The sequence below is a fragment of the Amia ocellicauda genome, chromosome 7 (assembly GCF_036373705.1).
Source record: "Amia ocellicauda isolate fAmiCal2 chromosome 7, fAmiCal2.hap1, whole genome shotgun sequence".
Classification (NCBI taxonomy): Eukaryota; Metazoa; Chordata; class Actinopteri; order Amiiformes; family Amiidae; genus Amia; species Amia ocellicauda.
In genome coordinates this window covers 15605236-15626562 of record NC_089856.1, presented here as the reverse complement: position 1 = coordinate 15626562, position 21327 = coordinate 15605236, and the positions used below count along the sequence as shown (strand labels likewise).

General features: G+C 37.6%; 1 long non-coding RNA gene across 1 annotated transcript; it reads left to right on the top strand.

Moving 5' to 3' along the window:
- The first annotated feature begins 1266 nt into the window (after positions 1-1266).
- Positions 1267-19715, top strand: LOC136752960 (uncharacterized). The gene is made up of 5 exons (XR_010817364.1): positions 1267-2730; positions 14792-14837; positions 15660-15719; positions 16233-16481; positions 19271-19715. It is a non-coding gene; the product is annotated as an uncharacterized LOC136752960 (long non-coding RNA).
- The last annotated feature ends 1612 nt before the right edge of the window (positions 19716-21327 follow it).

Here is a 21327-nt window from a genome sequence, read left to right as displayed (position 1 = left end):
GATATCAACCAAGATGGCTGACATCCAATATGGCCAAAATCATCCAAGATGGCTGACAAGGGAGGGTCAAAGGGTAACCCTGGGGGTGATGGGAAGGAGAGAGAAGTTCCGGTTCAAAGGTGGGGGTAACCGGAAGGTGAGGTGGGCCTTCCGGTCTATGGTACGTAGGGAGGGCGGGATTTCCGGCTGTCAAAATAGTAAGTGATGCCGCCATCTTCACTACTAGGGCTGGTCAAAATGTACATATATAATTCTATACATTTCACTGTTGTTCTCTAAGAAAAGTGATGTATTTGTCTTAGTGTCTATTGATAAATATATACTAAAGATATATAGGTTTGTGTGTTTATCTGTGGTTGCTTAATGTAATGACATGCAATATATGTAAGTCTATACATTTCTTAATTGATTTTTTCTTACTTTTTTATCTTGCCAACACAGTATCATCCTAAGCCTAATCATAAAACATATAAACTAAAAACACATGGACGTAATCTAAAATAATATATATATATATATATATATATATATATATATATATATATATATATATATATATATATATATATATATATATATATATATATGTATTTACAACTTTTATTTTTCTCAAATTTATACAATATAACCTAATATATATATAAAACTTTTATTTTTCTTATTTTTTTATTTACTAAAATAATTCATAAAACATTATAACCTAAAATAAAATATAAAACTTGTATTTTCTTATTTTTATTTACTAAAACAGTATCATAAAACAATATAAACTAAAATAATATATATATATATATATATATATATATATATATATATATGTATTTAAAACTTTTATTTTCTTATTCTGTTTTTATTTACTAAAACAGTATCATAAAACAATATAACCTAAAATATATAAAACTTTTCTTTTCTTTTTTTTTTATTTACCAACACAGTATCATAAAACATAACCTTAAAAAACACAGTTTATGTGATTAAACATTACACATCCACACCAGCAGGGTGAAGTGCCCTTGGACCCACACCATGATGGATGTCACCCTAACAAAATGGCTACCATCTTACTAGATGACCTATGACCTTACAAATGGCCAATATCATCCAAGATGGCTGACATCCAAAATGGCCGATATCATCCAAGATGGCTGACAAGGGAGGGTCAAAGGGTAACCCAGGGGGGGTGCTGGGAAGGAGAGAGAAGTTCCGGTTCAAAGGTACGTAGGGAGGGCGGGACTTCTGGCTGTCAAAATAAGTGATGCCGCAATCTTCACTACTCATGTTCAAAAAAATCTAATAAATTTGTAAGACATGATCTGCCTCATCTAAACCCATGTTGAATATCTCCAAGAATATGGTTTTCTATTTTCTGTCTAATCATTTTTTCCAACATTTTACAAGTGATGCAGGTGAGACTGATTGGTCTGTAATTTCCTGGCTCAGTTTTGTCCCTTTCTTGTGGATTGGTATGACATTTGCTGTCTTTCATTCAGTTGGCACATTTCCTGTTCTAAGTGTCATTTGGAATATTTGAGTTAACAGCCTATAAATAATTTCCCTCATATCTTTAAGTACAGTTGGAAATATACAATCTGTCTACCTCTTCTAAGTGCCGCCTCATACCTTCAAGGTTTACTTTTCCAAAATTGTAGACCATTGTTTTAGACTTGGTCCTTGTTTTTTGAAAGAATGCCTGAAAGCTAACCATATTGTGATCACAGTTTGCCATTGGTTCTCTAACTAGTGCCCCTCTGACTTTATCTTGGTCATTTGAAAATATCAAGTGAATGCATGCACTCTCCCTGGTTGGTTCCCTGACAAACTGAGTTAGAAAGGAGTCATTTACCATCTCAACCATTTCTATTTCTGCTTCTGTAGTCCCAACTGGGCATTCCCAGTCTATGTTTGGTCCTTGCTACATGCAGTCCGGATTACACTGTACATTGTAACATCTTGCTGAATATTTGAGTTGGGTGGTCTGTAACACACTCCTACCACTAATCATCCAGATCTTTTATTCAAAAGTTTGACCCACTGTACCGTTACTGGGATCTAATTTGAGTTCTTCTGCCTCAATGTAATTTTTCATATATAATGCTACCAGAAGACTGTATAGGAAGTTGAAGAAAGTGTTTTGTGATAATTATATAATGTTTTATATTAATACTAGCATTAGAAGTAGCTTGTATACAGACTGAGCAGATTAGCTTTAGCAGGCTAAGCTTAAGGTCAACAAGGTTGATTTGTTAGAAACTCCTGTCAGTAATAAAATATCACACAGTGCCGAAATAGCCTACAGCTGTTTGCTGAAAATTTGTTTATGACTTAATCGTTTCTCCAGATAGGCAGGAATTGTTTCTGTTAATGAACGATTGACACTAGGTAAATGACGACCGTGGGATCGCATCTTCCTAGTGCACATCAAAGACAGACATCTGCTTTTTGAATCCATCACCTCTTCACGGGAGGACAGATCGTAAACAGACCCGGACCTGTATCTTCTGATTGGATGAACGGCCATAAGATGTTACGTCATTTTCCTATAAAGTTGTACTTTTAAACATTAAGTTCTCACTGAAGGTGTTTTCCTGACGTGGTGCTTCCGGGCCGGCTTGATTCAAGTTCTATTTGCTTTATCTCAACGACTTCTCCACTTATTTCCGAGACGGTTCTACAACTTGGCGTCACGAACGAGGATCTGAACTTGCCTCCACTCCCGGGACCAAAACAAGGGTGAGTATCTTTAAAAAATTATCTCCCTGTATATTTAGATTTGATCTCGGGATTGTGTGAGGCTATCAGATTGTAATTTAAAGAGAACCTGTGGAGAGGTAGAGGTAAAACAAATAGAAAGGTTGACTGTACAGCGGAGGTTCACAGTAGGGTGAACTCCAAGTAAGACAGATCTGCGGGGAGAGATACTAAAGGAACCTAAAGGTACGACGAGGCCTACTGAGCCCCAAGTTAAGCAAGGAAATCCTTGTACGCTAGGGCCAGAGCTAGTGGCAGTCAATAACCAGACGGAACCGGAGGTACTGTAAAGTCCAACGATATAGCCCCATCGTTGGCAAAGATAGGGTTGGCATAATGGCATTACAAGACGTGTCTATATGTGAATACCTACAAGAGAAGTTTAAAAAATTAATTTCTGGTTCACATCACCAACATTGGACAGAGAAAAACACTGACCTGTACTGAGTTATGTAATTCCTTAACATTTCAGACATATTCCATATTCCATATTCCAAGTCTTTCACTGTTTGCTTCTTTTTCAAAGTTATACCCCATTCTTGCAACAAAGGTCATCACCTATCTATTGTAAATAAAGTGAGAAACACTATGAAGTTGCTATTCCTTTGGAAATACCTTATTTTTCAAACCCACAAATACATGGTGACAACTGCAAGCAGGAGACACATAAAAAACGCAGAAATAGGGACCACATTGCAAGGATATGATAACCACAAATGTTATTTTACTGCAAATTTTAAATTTCATAAAATGATTGATATGACTTCTTGTTTAGATCTAGTAGTCATCTGCAAACTACATAGTGACAAATGCAATCATTCTTCAGGAAACAGCCACAGCAGACAGAAATAGGCACAACGCTGTATTTATATGACCCAAGACTGCACTTTACTAAACCCTGAAACCCTGAAAAATCACGAGAAACTCTTAAGTTTTGTAACATGGTTTATTGTACAGACACAGAAACAGATAGGCTCACCCTCAACATAGTCCAACACTTACAAAAATATGATGTAAACTTAAAGGTTTACCAGTAGCATAGGAGTATTATTAATCTATTAATCTATTCATGCAGCATTTAGACACTTGTCTAATACAGAGCTAACAACTGCCTTGACAGCAGGTAGCAGGGCTTAGACAACACTGTGCGCTTTGGTTTAAAATGACTCTGTAAACCAGGGCTTCAAAACTTTTCTCCATTTAAACATTGTCAAAATGCTAAGGCATGTTTTTGTATCATAAACATTGTATTACTATGTACATTAATGTGGTTTATACTTTTGATTTAAGGTGTACTTTTATCATATTTGTAATTACAAAATAATATATAAAAATAACAAATAATAATAATAATAATCATCATCATCATCATCATCATCATCATCATCATCATCATAATAATAATAATTCAAAGACATGTTATACAAAACTCACCCTGACTTTGGCACAACCCCTCGTTCACTCTTTCAACAGTTTGTATGTTACTTGTAGCACAAGAACGGAAACATGGTGGTCTGATCTTACACAACTGTCTATTACACTGTATATTCTATTTAAATAGAAAAAAGGAGTAGTTCATAAAAAGTTCATAAAAAGTGTTAAATCTGTTACTCTTATGAGTGTCTCTACAACCCCTCATGGCTCCTTTGCATTACAGTGCATGACATGGACTCTTTACATTGAAATGTATGTTGATGTAGAACTTGTCAACACAAAATTGTACAAAATACATGAAATAATTAAACAAGACAAACATTAAGAACAGCAACCACTTTGAGTTTGACATTTTACAGTATAGAAATTAAATACGTTTTAATTACTGCACGTTTTTCTGAGCTCTGAGCCATGCCCCGTCTTGCCAACAGTGTCAGAAGCTGAGCGCTCTGTGTAAGATGCACAATATAGTTCAGCTGTGTGTGGTGAAGAGGGGAAAGGGAAGTGCAGAGCAGGCAGAGTGTCTGTGAGACGGGTCTCTGTCCTGCTTGTCCTACAGAGCCTCTCTTATCTGAAATGGCACTGGTCACACCCAAAGTAGCAACACCCCCAGGCAACAGGTCCTTAAGAGAGGACCCTGTCAAATTTAACATTCAATAAAAAGCCACGGCTTTGACCATTTTCAATTTAATTAATCCTCAGCATCAAATGCATTGAGACCCTACACAGCTCTCAGATGCCTTGTACTTTAAGATATCTTGTATATCTAGGCTACCATGTTATTGCATGCAAAAACACATTTTATGAGAACAGCAAACAAAAGGGAAAACAAAGATATATAATTTAATACATAGTTTTAACCACTCTTGCTATTACAAATAACTGAGATGATCTAGTAATTGTTTAGAAAGAAATGGTTTTCTGTGCCGAGCGTGCTAAAGAAATAAACTTCTCATTTCTATCATTACAGTGAACTAACTTGAATACATAAAGTATACACATAACAATTGCCTAGAATGAAATGCTTTTCTTTGTGAAATGTAAGATTAGTGCTCAAAATAATTAGACATCTATATTTCTACCACGGGTTGATTATGTTGACAGTTTATGGCTGTGCTTTGCCATTAATCCAGATTTCACTTTGTTCTCTATGGGTTGGTTTCACAGAGCTTGATTAGCACTAGTTTATGTACATTACTCAGAGTATGTCACCATTGTTTGGTATACAAAATTATTTAGCCTGAAGGCCAATAAAGCATTGGTATATAGTAGTATACTAGGCTACCATAAGTAACTTACCCATGTACATAAACAACCTACAGTCTGAATTAAACCTAGTCACAATCACATGTAGCTGAATTCAAGAGCCAGTGGCAGGCTTTTTAGTTGACAAGGTAAAGAGTTTTAAATAGTTTTCTAGTCTTTCATGTTGTTTTTCTCTTGTCAGTCTGTATGTGTGTGTGTGTACAGCTCTTGTGTTTTATATCATACACAAAGAGTATGGAACAAACTCCCCAATCATGTTGTTGTTTAACTTCTTGGCTGTGTCTCACATGTACCAACTTTTAAAATCTCAAATTGACTTCCTAGTTCAAGTTACAAAGTGAGGGGAACAACGTTACAGCTATACAAAATCCTGATGTTATGTTTTTTTTCATCAGAAAATCTGAATGGAACAGTACTGCCCAGATACAGATGGGTGTTAAGATTAGCTTTATCGTGCTCTAGTGGTCTCAACCTCACCCCCCACACCCACCCAACAGTTGGCAGTTGCTCGGAACGTGTTGCGGAATAAAAGTTGTGAAATAGGTGGGTTTAGAACTGTGGAGTAGTGGTTAGGGCTCTGGATTGTGGGTTCAAATCCAGGGTTGTACCCTTGAGCAAGGTACTTCTTGGTGTCTTTAACAAAGTATGGAGTTTTCTAATTGTACATATGAGATACAAGTTAGTGTACTTTACTACCACATGCTGAAATCATTTTCCTAAGATCTTTTCAAATAAAATTGACAATTTGAAAACCAAATCTGAATCAAGAATCATCAGCTCATGATCTACGACATTTAAACAAAATGTGTGTATCATAACTACTGGCATTCAGTTTTTCTCATGAAAAAAAACATAACATCAGGATTTTGTATAGCTGTAACGTTGTTCTCTACTTGTTAGTACATTTGTTCTAATCAATAATAGTCTTGAAGCATTCCTAGTGTGAAATACATAGAGGCACTAATCTATCACAGTCACACACACACCAATACCTAGATTGTTAACGTGATAAAAACAAAGATGAAATCACAACATATCCATTTTTTACATCTCTAAGATAGTTCTTTTACATTTTAATTGAATACTTAATACTTAAATGATTTTCTCTTATTTAATTGAAATTATTATTATTAGTTATTAAGACCCTTTATAAAATTACACAATGTGAAATAACTCAAAAATGTATTAATATATCCACACACACACATCATAATAGCAATAATAATAATAGAGAAACACAAGAACAACATAATGAATGAAAGAACAACCCAACACACACAATAACCTATTTAACATTTTTACATCCACAGAAGGTGACCAGTGTTATGGTTATTAGAAAAAAATTCAAAACATTCCAAGAATGTTATATATGTTCTGGTACTTTTGGGGTATGCTTTTTTCATTTTAGAAACCCACAATACTGTTTTTTACATTAGTATAATATTTCATGGTTTGCCTCGTAAGGCCATGGCTTTATGACCAGATATTACCTTTGATATCTTATTTGCGCTATAATAAAGTGAATATGTTTCATTCACATGAAGGAATCAAGAACATCTCTAGCCTGTAGACACTCAATGAAGTTTAGAGCCACAATGATTTACTGCCTTTGTAAAAGCTTTGAGAAGCAGCCAGAGAAGCAGTTTGCAGCTCAAGAGTGAGAGGATGGTGTAGCAGCTTTGGTCTGAAATCTCCTACAGGAAGCCAGACATACAGAAGGACAAGGCTGCCCAGACATATTACTCTTCACAGAGACAGAAATAATTCCTTTCAAAGTTTCAGTTTCTTTACTTCAACTATCACACAAAGGCCTCCCCTCCTACTTCAAAAGCCTTCGGTGACCATTCATTGTTTTTACACAAAACCATAGTGCCATATCGCTTAACGTTCTATGTACATCATGTTGTAACATCATGTCATTTTATGGTTCTTTGTTAGGTGTACATGTACTAGAAGAATACCTGTTGCAAACATATATCTCTCGGTGGATAAACCAGTATAAACATTTTTACCTTGACATGTTGTTACAAACGATTTCAACTTGTTTACATTGTTTTGAAACAAAAAATGGTAATCTGAAGCTTTAATGACCAAATACATGTTTTGTTTGAATAGGGTGAAATACTGTATACCCCAAATGGCAATACAGCCTACAAAATATTCCTTCCATTTAGACAGACAGACGGACAGTGAGATATACATATATTTAAAGGTAATCCATATATACACAATTTAGATAAATAGGCCATGTTTAAGAATGAGATTGTATAAATGATCAGGATTTAACATTCCTAAGCAGATCTAATACATAGGAAAGAAGAGAAATGCTTATTCAATACCACAACATCAAAGTGTGTTTATTTATTTTTTACTTAATGTACATGTATCAATATAGAGTGAGAAAGTATAGGGCTGTTTTAATGTATTATTTTTTTTAACTCTCTGAGTACTGAGGCCTGCTACATAAACTAGATCTCTCTGGCTCTGTTGTGGGGTTGATATGGCCAGGCCTGGTTGTAGGGCCTTATCTAGAATGTAGCCATCGCTTGCTACTGACAGCCATATTCAGTTTACTTATTTTAATAGCACAAATTTGTTGTTTCTATACAGTTCCCTTTAAGAACCCAATATTGACACATTTGTTTATTTTTATTATTATCACTTTTAAGCCTTTACTTCACTAGTCTCATAAGGAAACACATTTCTGTGTAAATATTTCTGTTATGTGGACATTTTAGGTCTTTCCATTTCCATTTCTGACTAAGCGGTTGCCTGCCACTGGCTCTTGAATTCAGCTACTTGTGATTGTGACTAGGTTTAATTCAGACTGTAGGTTGTTTATGTACATGGGTAAATTACTTATGGTAGCCTAGTATACTACTATATACCAATGCTTTATTGGCCTTCAGGCTAAATAATTTTGTATACCAAACAATGGTGACATACTCTGAGTAATGTACTTAAACTAGTGCTAATCAAGCTCTGTGAAACCAACCCATAGAGAACAAAGTGAAATCTGGATTAATGGCAAAGCACAGCCATAAACTTTCTAAACAATTACTAGATCATCTCAGTTATTTGTAATAGCAAGAGTGGTTAAAACTATGTATTAAATTATATATCTTTGTTTTCCCTTTTGTTTGCTGTTCTCATAAAATGTGTTTTTGCATGCAATAACATGGTAGCCTAGATATACAAGATATCTTAAAGTACAAGGCATCTGAGAGCTGTGTAGGGTCTCAATGCATTTGATGCTGAGGATTAATTAAATTGAAAATGGTCAAAGCCGTGGCTTTTTATTGAATGTTACATTTGACAGGGTCCTCTCTTAAGGACCTGTTGCCTGGGGGTGTTGCTACTTTGGGTGTGACCAGTGCCATTTCAGATAAGAGAGGCTCTGTAGGACAAGCAGGACAGAGACCCGTCTCACAGACACTCTGCCTGCTCTGCACTTCCCTTTCCCCTCTTCACCACACACAGCTGAACTATATTGTGCATCTTACACAGAGCGCTCAGCTTCTGACACTGTTGGCAAGACGGGGCATGGCTCAGAGCTCAGAAAAACGTGCAGTAATTAAAACGTATTTAATTTCTATACTGTAAAATGTCAAACTCAAAGTGGTTGCTGTTCTTAATGTTTGTCTTGTTTAATTATTTCATGTATTTTGTACAATTTTGTGTTGACAAGTTCTACATCAACATACATTTCAATGTAAAGAGTCCATGTCATGCACTGTAATGCAAAGGAGCCATGAGGGGTTGTAGAGACACTCATAAGAGTAACAGATTTAACACTTTTTATGAACTTTTTATGAACTACTCCTTTTTTCTATTTAAATAGAATATACAGTGTAATAGACAGTTGTGTAAGATCAGACCACCATGTTTCCGTTCTTGTGCTACAAGTAACATACAAACTGTTGAAAGAGTGAACGAGGGGTTGTGCCAAAGTCAGGGTGAGTTTTGTTTAACATGTTTTTGAATTATTATTATTATTATTATTATTATTATTATTATTATTATTATTATTATTAGGCTTCCATGCACAAAGTGCTGGAAACCTATTGTTTCTGTTAGGATTTTTATTATTACGCTTCCATACGCTTGTTCATCAGAAGTTGCTCGGTCTTACGCTTTGTCTGCCAGGCTGTGTTTTCTGATTCAAGCTTTGGTGCCTTCTACTCCAAGACACTTATACCCACTGTGCCACAAATTGGTATGCATGACACTAGTACAGAGTACTACCAAGGTTGTTAAAGGCGAGTTGCCCCAGTGAAAAACATGGGTGCTGTGGGCCAATGAAAAAAAACGTACACGCCGCTTCAGACAAGTTACACATTTCCTGCACACTGGAATGCAGTACACACATGAAACTCTGCACATGTGTGTATGCCTCTGCCTTGAAGAGAAAACTAGAAAATGAAGTTTGTGGGGTCCACGGTTTAGCCGTAATGTTGGATTTAACATGAATCCGCGTGCGAATATGAAAACGGTTACTACTCCAGAACGATAAAGCCCATTGCCCTGTAACTGTGCATGTATTACATAGATACTGTAATCTATCAAATGTGCAAAAGGCAAGTGACTGCGTGCAAAAACATGGCAGCCACAAGCAAATGACTGAGCACGTATGCAAAATACGCGTATTTATAAAAGCATGAACTTTGACCAAAAAAAAACCCCATGAGCCATATTCAAAAACTCACCAAACTTGGCACAATAATAAATTACAATGTTATGCTTGATTGTGGTGAGTTTTGTCACCAACGGTGACATGGCGCGCTGGTACCGATGCTGAAGGCCATGTCACATGCAGCAGTGAATATCTACAGAACAGTGAATATTAAGGTGCTTAAATGTTCAGTGATTAACACTAGTACAAACATCTGTCAAAGTTGAAAAAGCCAAATTGATTGGACAAAAAACATGACTGCTATACACCAATGAAAATGACCTCCATCTCTACCTCCATCATGAGGACAGAAATTGTTTTCTGTATCTTCAATGCAGAAAACTTGAAACTTTCAAATGTCCATAAAACGCTTATAAATGCTTGAAAACTCACGAGTGTTGTAGAAACCACTGATACCTACAAATGCAGTGAAAACTGCACATTCTGGTGTCATGGTGTTGCTAAAAATTGTAATAGGAGTCAAAATTGTGAAATGCAACAACAATCTGCTTCTCCAAAACCAACAGACACATGCATATGCCACTTCACTCACATGCATACCTTGTGCCCCACTATTACGCTTGTTCATCAGAAGTTCCTCGGGGGCATGCTTTGTCCGCCATGTAGCATTCTCTGATTCCAACTTTGTTGCCTTCTAATCCATGCCACTTATACCCACTGTGACACAAATTGGCATGCATAACACTAGTACAGAGTCCTACCAAGGGTGTTCAAGGCTAGTTGCCCCAGTGAAAAACATGGGTGCTGTGGGCCAATGAAAAACAATGTATGCGTCGCTTCAGACAAGTATCACATTACCTCTACACTGGAATGCACTAGAGACATTCCTCAGCACCTATGTCTATGTCTGTGCATTGAACATAAAACCTGATAATTACGTTTGTGAGGTACACAATTAAGGCAATTCTCAAGTTTGGCCACATGATGGAGGTAGAGGTCTACATAAGGAATGTCATGTTGTGGCTGACATGTGAAGCTGTCATTTTGGTTGGTGTACTAGCAGCCAGGTTCTGTGTCCTATTAACTTGGCTTCATCAACTTTGACAAATCTTTGTACTAGTCTAATCACTAACAATTTAAGTACATTAGGCTACAGTTCTGAAGATATTTTCTGTCATAAGTGACATAATGTAACAATTTGGTGAGTTTTTTTTTATTTTGCTGATAGGTTTTTCTGGGGTCAATTTCATGCTTTTATGAATACGTGTATTTTGCATATGTGCACAGTCATTTTCTTGTGGCTGCCATGTTGTTGCACACAGTCACTTGTCTCTTGTAGACGTGATGGATAGCAGTGTCTAATTAATACATGCAAAGTTTCAGGGCACTGGGCTTTAGAGATCCGCAGTAGTAGCCGTTTTCATTTTCGCACGCGGACACATGATAAATCCACACAATAATGAAAACTTCACATATATGTTAGGAATAAATAAAATGCAATGGAACCTTACAGAATTGATGCATGTGTTTCAGCTGTAGAGACCGTGAAGGAAAACCAGGGAGAAACCGAAAGTGAAAGTAAAACATATTCTTAAATGCGATTCTCAACACACTGTAATGCAAGGTATTAAAATAAATACATGAACATGAACAGTGGTACAACAGCAATGACGTTGCTGAATCTGTAGTGGTGGGTTATTGATTTCAAATTAAAGTCATTTCAAACTGAGATTTCAAGCGAGTGCGTGACTTCCTGTTTATATCATGTTACCGATGCAACGGAGGGCACGACTTTGTGCTCTTCTCTCTCGGTGAAATCGTATCTAATGGTGACATGTTATATACTGATCTGTGCAGAATCGCTTGGTCTTTGCTGTAGAGTTGAAAAAGTGAACATGAGACGTATACTGTGTGAGCTAAACCCCCAAAAACGGACCTACTCGGTCAGGCGCAATAGTATTGCTGCTATTTTCCCCTTAGTGATACTTTGCTCTTCCAGGTGTAAGTATATATAACGCACACATCATTAATCAATGTGACAACCAAATTAAACATCAAATAAACATCTAAATGAGGTTAGGAAGGTAACTACGAATGTATAATCTGCAGCAGTTATGAGCTGCTTACAGTTTATTTTTATTTGCTTGCTTTGTTTTAGTACACAAACGAGTCAGGGATTCTTTCAGCTATAGTCAAAAAATATCAGAGACAAACCGAAAGTGTAACAAAAAACTATAATTAAATGTAATGAACAGCGCACAGCAATGCAAGATATTTAAATACACAAAGGAGAATTAACAGTGGTACAACAGCAATGACTGTGGTGGATTATTGCTTTCAATTGAAAGTCATTTCAAACTGAGATCGGCTGGATCCTGCATCAGTTCCTGTTTAAATAGATAACGATGCAACACGGGGGGCACGACTTTGTCCTCTTCTCTCTCAGTGAAATCGTAACTAATGGTGACATGTTATATACTCAAATGTGCACAATTTCTGGCTCTACATAGTAGAATTGAAAGGGTGAACATAAGACATTTACTATGCGAACTACACCCGAAAAACAGACCTACTCACTGAGGCTTAATATTAATAATTGGAGATATTTGCCCCTTAATGAAAAACATTGCATTTACAAGCTGTAATTATATATAACGTGCACATCGGTAATCAATGTGACAATACAATGAAACAAAGTAAGCAACTAAACGAGGTTTAGTGATGGTAACTGTGAATTGAAAACCTGCAGCAGTTCTAAACTATACAAGTTTTTAGATTGATGTACACAAATGAGACTTGTAGAACAAAGTGTTTACTAATTTATTATGATACCAGGGCTTTTTATATTATAACAAATTAAATTAAAAATGATACATTGAAATCAAATCAGGGTAGTTGATTTTTTAAAATTAATACTGGCTTGTACATTAACATATTTGACCACAAGAGGGGGAACTTGACCATGAAAAACGATTTTGTCAAAATGTGCCTTCATCTGATTTATATGATTACCAGTCTGAAACCATATATTTCTTGACTGGAATCACCTGGAAGCCTCAATAGTATTATTATTATAATTTCTCTGCTGTTAGTTTCAAAAGCTTATACAAACAATACACTTCATACAGTGATACACAGCTGTGTAGAGTGATGCCATATGCAATATGGAATCCATATGTCAGATGGGCTGGTGGCCAGTTTGATTTAAGTGACACATTTTGGACAATTTTCAAACGTCTTCTTCTCTGAAACCACAGGTACGATTGATGTGGAATTTTGTACACATGCCCTTGGCTAGATCCCTCAGCAGATTTGTTAAAGGCAATATGATTGATGAAACAAGATGGTTGCCATGAGCCAATCAAATCTGAGGAATGTTTAAATTGCATAAGGTGTATAAATGAATACATGGTACTGTGTAGATGTGTACTTGGCCCACTGCATTGCTGCTTGCAGCTATATTTATTATTATTATTATTATTATTATTATTATTATTATTATTATAATTTGACAATCAAACGATACTGTAATCCATTTGATTTGGTCTCCGTCTCGTTATTTTGAACCCTATACAATAAACCACGTTACAACTCGAGTCAATTGAAAACCCGCACCGCTTTGTACTGATAAGACACACACAAAGTGTTATTTAGTTTATTATAAAGTTAACTATTTGTCAGTGAGTGTCCTGTTATACAATTGGACGATTTACTCCCGTAATACTATATTAAGTTAATACACGTTGTGACAGAATAGTTTTTTAAAGGAAAACAAGGGAGTACAGAACAAAAAGTGCTTTAGTTTAATCCGTTTTTATTTTTTTAAACTAAAAGACCCGGACTCATGGCACTTCCTGGTTGCAATATGCGTGATTGCGTTCCGTAGTGCAAGATACATAAATAAATTAGGAGATAGTGTTAATCTATTTAATTTACATCCTACATTGATCTATTACATTGGAAAAAATACACACAAAACGCCAGCTAAAATGCATATTGTCAACTGATAATTTCCCATAGAAAGAAATCTGTACTCACTCTCATTCAAAATTTGAATTGCTTTATTGAAACGAAAAACATTAAGTGTTTCCAGTGATATAATTTATATATTTATATAATTACAAGCGAACTTTGTCTCACTCTGAAACTTTGTCTACGTTGTTGAAACACTACATAAACTGGTAATGGTTAGAAATGTAAATAATAGTTGTTTAACTGTAATAAAAATGTATTTTCCCCCAAGTGTTCAATATCATATTTAATACACGATGTTGATATTGTTTAACATGGAAAATAACTAACCGACTCAATTCAGATATTAAAAGTTATATCTATTTCCCCCGTTTCCTTTTGGGATGAACAGTCCCAAATGTCCTGCTCAAAGGGTTAAGTGAAATAAGCTTTTTCCAAACATAGAACACATATTTTGAACTAACATATTATTTAGTAGAGCCAAAAAAACGATGAAAATGTAATAATGTAATATTTACTAAGGACCTTTTTTTTTTCAGTGCACCTTTCAACAGATCTTCATGAATTCAATGTTCATGAATGCAGTGGATTCTGGGTATCAAACCAGTAATGCACATGTACTTTAATTAAGTTGGGCTAACAAAAAAATATTAAAAGTGACTGAATTATCGTTTTATTACTTTTTTGAATTGTTCAAACTTAAATATTTTAACTAATTCTAATCTGTCACAATTTAAGATGACCGGACACGCTGAACGGAGACTAAACTTCTCAAACTTTGATGGTAAGTATAATTAAAGTAATCAAGAAATATAATTGCAAAGTGTTTAGATAGCAGTACACTCGTTCAGAAAGAGTGTAATACAAATGTGTTACATTTAAATACATATTTAAGAAATATAATATTTGAAAATAATATTTGAAATGTATTTTATATAATATTTAAAAATGTATTTAAACGTTTAAATTATTATAGGAATGGATGATTTTCAAACGTCTCAAGAGCCTTTTACACTAGGTATTATTTATTTATATATTTTTAAAATATTGTAGCGATCCTGGCTGGTGTCTGTGTGAATGTGCCAGTAGGGCAGCCCAAAGGTGGGGGGTGGAGGGGGGAGGTAAAAGTGTGTATGCAGGGTGGGTGAGTCAGTTCGGGGACTCTGTCTGTTTATTTGTGAGTGTGTATGAGGCTGAATGCGTGTTACGTGTGGGGCATTATTGTGTTGGGTTAGGGAGGGATATTTTTGGGTAAGTATGTCTGTATGGCTCCCCCCATCTGTAAGTGGTACAGCCGGAGAGCGGTAATTGGACTGGAGGGAGTAACCAGATAGGGAAATATATAAAGGCATGGTGACGGGTTGGAGTTTGAGTTGAGCGGGAGTTTAACAGATAGAAATATCTGTGTGTTTAGAGAAGCTGAAGGAAAAAGAGGGAAAGGGAAGTACCTCTGTGCCAGATTAGTAAACCACAGTTTTTGTTTTGGAAAAACTCCGTCTCGAGTGCCTTATTTTATTAGCAACCTTTAGAAAGGCAAGGTCGCTACAATATTATAAAATATCTTTGGCACAGTGCGATGTTTCTAACAAGCCCTGTGTATCTGCAGGATTACAAAGCTCCCCAACCAATGTGTTAGACTTCTATACGAAAAAATCGGTTAATACAGGTAAGACTCATTTAATAATTTATCATATCTACTTTCAGATTTGTTCCCAACATTAGATGATGAAAGACCCAGAACTTCAAACGCTGGGTCTGTTTGCATCATTTATACGTTTTTACAACTGGACTTTTAAAACGATTATTTATGAAATGGTAAAATTATGAGGGTGGTTGTCATTTTACATTGTACTTAGACCTTTATTATAACATTTTTTAAATATTTTTCTTAGCTTCCGCTTTGAGGCATTTATCAACTTTGTTTATTATTATTGTAATACAGACATCTAGATGTAGTTATTCTTTTAAAACATTTGTATATATTTTACTGTGAATAGCCTATAATACTCTGGACACAGTATTGTATTAATAATAAAAGTATAAGGATAGGTTTACCTGCATCTAATAATGATATATTGTTTGATTACGGTTGTTGTTATTTATTATTATCATTATTTATTATTTTTATCTATTTTTACGGTAGGGGTGATTTAAATATATCCAATCTCATGTGTTTCAGGTTCATCGGAATCTATTTCAGACAGTTCATTATTGCGTTTGATTACACAGCAATGCAGCCCCACCAGTTATTCGCCAACAACAACATCCAGAGTAACCGCACGGGTGTCGCCGCAGGTTAGGAGCCAGGATTCCCCGCCGCATATCCAAACACTGCCTGGACCGCCCGTGTCGCGGAGCAGCTTTGTATCGAATGAAGAAGAAGAAGAAGGAGTTAACTACAACCTTGTAGGAAACTATCAATCTACAGGTAGAGTTGGCATCTAAGGACCTGCGTGAGTTTCTACATGTAACGTTGAATAATCAAAGACAGGTCATAGAAGGTCAAACAGCCTTAATTAATGGCTTAGCACACTACATAAACGGGATCGGGTATTAAACATTTCTGAAAACAATAAAAGGGCCAATGACGCAGACATTCATGAGCAGGAGACAAAAATACCTAGAGAGAATGATCCTGATACGGATGATGCCGAGGCCTCGATTAATCCCAAACTATTAGAAATGGTGGAAGAAATAAACAGCCAACCGGCCCCTCATAGACTTGAATCTCTGTAAATTGTGCTTTGTTAGAAATGGTTGAATCCTTAGATCACTTACCCCTTCCAAACTTATTTAACAAAACAACCCCAATTTATCGCTAGTCCTGCTCCAACAGATCATGGTCCTGACTGTGCCGATAACCGCGTTGTAAATAACTATTTAGTGTTGACACATTTGAAGATCTTCAGCAGGCAATAAACAATGTGCAACTAAATGGGTGTGGAGGGGGTCACAATGGTGAAGCGGTGGGGGATGACCGTGGGTTTAGTCGTGAGGTTAGCGATGTTCAAAATATCAACAAAGAGGCTGTCGATGTTCGGGGGAGTGACGTTAGAACTAATACTTTCGATGGTGGTGGTGGTGATAGTCATAATGTCGATGCTGCTGATAATGATGGGGTTGTAGAGATAGTAGACAGATCAGCATTCCATAATTTCGAAATTGTTCACAGATTTAGCTTTGCAGAATTATTCAACATTGATAATTATGCTGGGATATTTGTCACAAAGCATGATATTCTACAAAATATGCTTGACTGGATTTCCAGTGGTACAGTTGGAGCTGAGAATGGACTCGTTATTTAGAAGTGCTTTAACCATAATGAGAGGTGATGAGTTAGATGTTGAGGCTTTTCTAAAATTGAAAACCTGCTTCAGAGTCAAGCCTCCATCTTGGCTGATGAAAGTCTGGTCTTGGTCATTAATGTTGTTCGTAACCCTGAGGGTGGTGCTCGCAGGAGACTGTCAAGTTGTCTCAAGAATGAAATAATTCATAAGAAACTTGGACAAATAGTGGCTGAAGGTAATATGGATAACAAAATATGCTTTGCGATTAGTATAATATGCCTGCTCAAACCTAATATAGCTGCAGAGCAGGTTTTGCATGAAGCTTTGAAAATGCATCAAGCCACAGATCTATCCCCCTCCTCCTCCCTCATCTCTCACTGCTGATGATTTCGCCTCCTTCTCCTCCAAGATTGCAGACATCCGCAGGCTCTTCAATACTCCACCCTCATCTCCCATCACACCCAAACCTCCCACTGATCCAGCTTCCTTCTCTTCATTCTCGCCTCTCTCAGATGCTGAAGTTTCTGCTCTCCTCCTATGTCACAAACCTACAACGTGTGCCCTGGACCCTCTCCCTTCTCGCCTCTTCCAAGCGACTGCTCCTGATCTTCTCCCCTTCATCTCCTCCCTCCTCAACTCCTCCCTCCTCTCTGGCTGTTTCCCCTCTGCATTTAAACAAGCTGCTGTCATCCCACTGCTCAAGAAACCAACCCTTGATGCCACCTCTCCTCAGAACTACTGCCCAGTCTCCCTACTCCCCTTCCTCTCAAAGACTCTTGAGCGGGCGGTCCACCGTCAGCTCTCTGACTTTCTGTCCCAACACTCACTCCTTGATCTTCTACAATCTGGCTTCTGCACAGCTCACTTCACTGAGATGGCTCTCCTGGCAGTCACTGACTCCCTCAGCCGTGCTCGGGCGGCCTCCCTCTCCTCAGTCCTCATCCTCCTTGACACCTCCGCAACATTTGACACTGTTGAACACTCGATCCTCCTCTCCTGCCTCCCTGACCTTGGAATCTTTGGGACTGCTCTCACCTGGTTCTCCTCCTACCTCAGTGACCGGTCCTACCAAGTGACCAAGTGAGCGAGGCTCCTCATCCACCCCCCAACCTCTCCTCACAGGCGTTCCCCAAGGCTCCGTCCTGGGCCCGCTCCTGTTCTCTCTCTATACTCGCTCCCTGGGCCCCCTCATCGCTTCCCATGGTTTCTCCTACCACTTCTGCGCTGATGATGCCCAGATCTTCCTGTCTTTTCCCTCTTCTGACCCTCTCATCCCCTCTCGCATCTCTTCCTGCTTGTCTGCTATTTCCACCTGGATGCACTCGCACCACCTCAAGCTCAACTTCTCTAAATTGGATCTCCTGTTTTTCCCCCACTCTTCCTCACCTTCTGCTGACCTCCCTATCTCGATCCCCTTGGGATCCACCACACTCCTTCTTCCGCTAAAAATCTAGGAGTCACCCTCGATCCTGCACTCTCCTACACTCGGCACATCACCATGCTGACACGCACCTGTAGATTCTTCCTGAGCAAAATACGCTGGATTCATCCCTTTCTCACCGACTACTCGACTCTGCTGCTTGTCCAGTCACTGGTCCTCTCCTGCCTGGACTACTGCAACTCCCTCCTGGCCGGCCGGCCTGCCAGCATCTACTACCCGCCCGCTCCAGCTCATCCAGAACTCTGCGGCTCGTCTGGTATTCTCTCTGCCATGGTTCGCACACACTACTCCACTGCTCCGCTCCCTCCACTGGCTCCCGATACCGGCACGCATTAAGTTCAAGACATTGACCCTCACCTACCGCTGTCTCGACCATACTGCACCAAGCTACCTTCAGACACTCGCCTCTCCATACATCCCCTCCAGACCACTGTGCTCCTCCAGTGCCAGAAGACTAACTCTGCCTCCTCTCCACTCTCCTTCCTCCAGAGCCCGCTCCTTCTCATCCCTGGCCCCTAAATGGTGGAACGACCTGCCCACCGAAGTCAAGACAGCAGAGTCCTTGACCTCATTCCGGCGCTTACTCAAGATGCATCTTTTCCGACAGTACTTGTAATATTAGTCCTTTTATCCCTGCTAGATAGCACTTCAGTTTTTATTATGCTCCTTGCATTCTTGATTTGTTTTCCTCCTTGCTCCCTTTCCCATAACCCCTGACTGTGACCCTACATCTTGACAGCACTTAGCTTTCACCGTTCAGGATGTAGGAACTCACTTAGTGTACTTGTGTAAATTGTAATTTGTAATTTGTAATTTGTAAAATGTATTATTTTGAATTGTTATGTTTTAGTTAAATTGAATTTATAATGATTGATGCCTTGTACTTACTGTATTTTTGCACTTATGTTGTAAGTTGCCCTGGATAAGAGCATCTGCCAAGAAATAAAAATAATAATAATAAAATAATGAAACGGTGGCTTTTTCAGATATCCACAAATTTGAGGAGGTAACGGTTCTTAAGATTGTAATCTGGTACCATTGTGAGACAAACAATGTGTTTGTTCCATTTCACACTCACTCAGTTTCACCCCCAAACGTTGTTTCTTTTCCTTCATGAATATCATTACTACGGAGTTAGAAATTTGAAGGCTTTTTTTGGGTTGTTGGTACGTCTGTGATTTTTGCTACAAGGATTTTAACGATCAGAAGAACCATCAATGTGCCGGTTACTGTAATGTGTGTTACCATCTGCAATGTCGAAAGCGTGAAGGTATAAATAAAAATTCTGTCCCGTGTTACAGACCATACACCTTTAAAGAGGATAAACCCCACAAGTGTGCCGCTCTGTATGGAATGCGTTTGAGTCAATATTAAATAAATAAATATATAAATGAGTCAATATATAAATACTATTTTTTTAATTATGTTTTTCATAATGCCACATTTCTGTATTTCATGGCACTATTTCATAATGACACATTTCTGTATTTCATGGCACTATTTCATAATGACACATTTCAGTATTTCATTGCACTATTTTATAATGGCACATTTCCATTTGGTATATTCAAATAAATGGGGCGTGGTTTCACACAGATTCAGACATTGACATTAAACAATCATGCAATCTGGTGTAACAATATGATACACAGAGAGATGGGAGAAACGGAGCATGAGTGGCATATTTTCCACCAGAAAATCAATACGACAGGAGACAGGTGGATAGCTTTCAGCAGTTAAAGTTAGTTAAAATGTTAATGTCAAAGTCTTTACACATTAACTTGATCAGTCCACAATACATACTATATACTACTCCCTTGATAACATCCATCTAATTACGTTTTCTTCAGTTATTATTTTCATAATGTATGTTTCAGTAGTTTCACAACACCGATTAGAGTGGCGCAGGGGATGCGATTTGATTTGATTTCGGCTGATTCTCTTGGCTCTGGGAGTGACGGTGTGGAGGCACTGCGCAGGCGCCGGGGCAGGATCCCTGTGTGACATAAGCAGCAGCTGCTGGCAACACAACGCGACCTGCGCTTTGGGAGTCGAAGAGGGATGAACGACGGTCGAACATGCATTAAAATAAAAGTATAAGGATTAAGTTGCTTTTTAACCATAATTTGCGGTGCTCTGTACATACAGTGAGGGAAAAATGTATTTGATCCCCTGCTGATTTTGTACGTTTGCCCACTGACAAAGAAATGATCAGTCTATAATTTTAATGGTAGGTGTATTTTAACAGTGAGAGACAGAATAACAACAACAAAATCCAGAAAAACGTATTTCAAAAAAGTTATAAATTGATTTGCATGTTAATGAGGGAAATAAGTATTTGATCCCCTATCAATCAGCAAGATTTCTGGCTCCCAGGGGTCTTTTATACAGGTAACGAGCTGAGATTAGGAGCACTCTCTTGGTGCTTGGTGAGAAAGTGACAACAGTTGGTGCGATTATTCGCAAATGGAAGAAACAAAATAACTCAGTCTCCCTCGGTCTGGGGCTCCATGCAAGATCTCACCTCGTGGAGTTTCAATGATCAT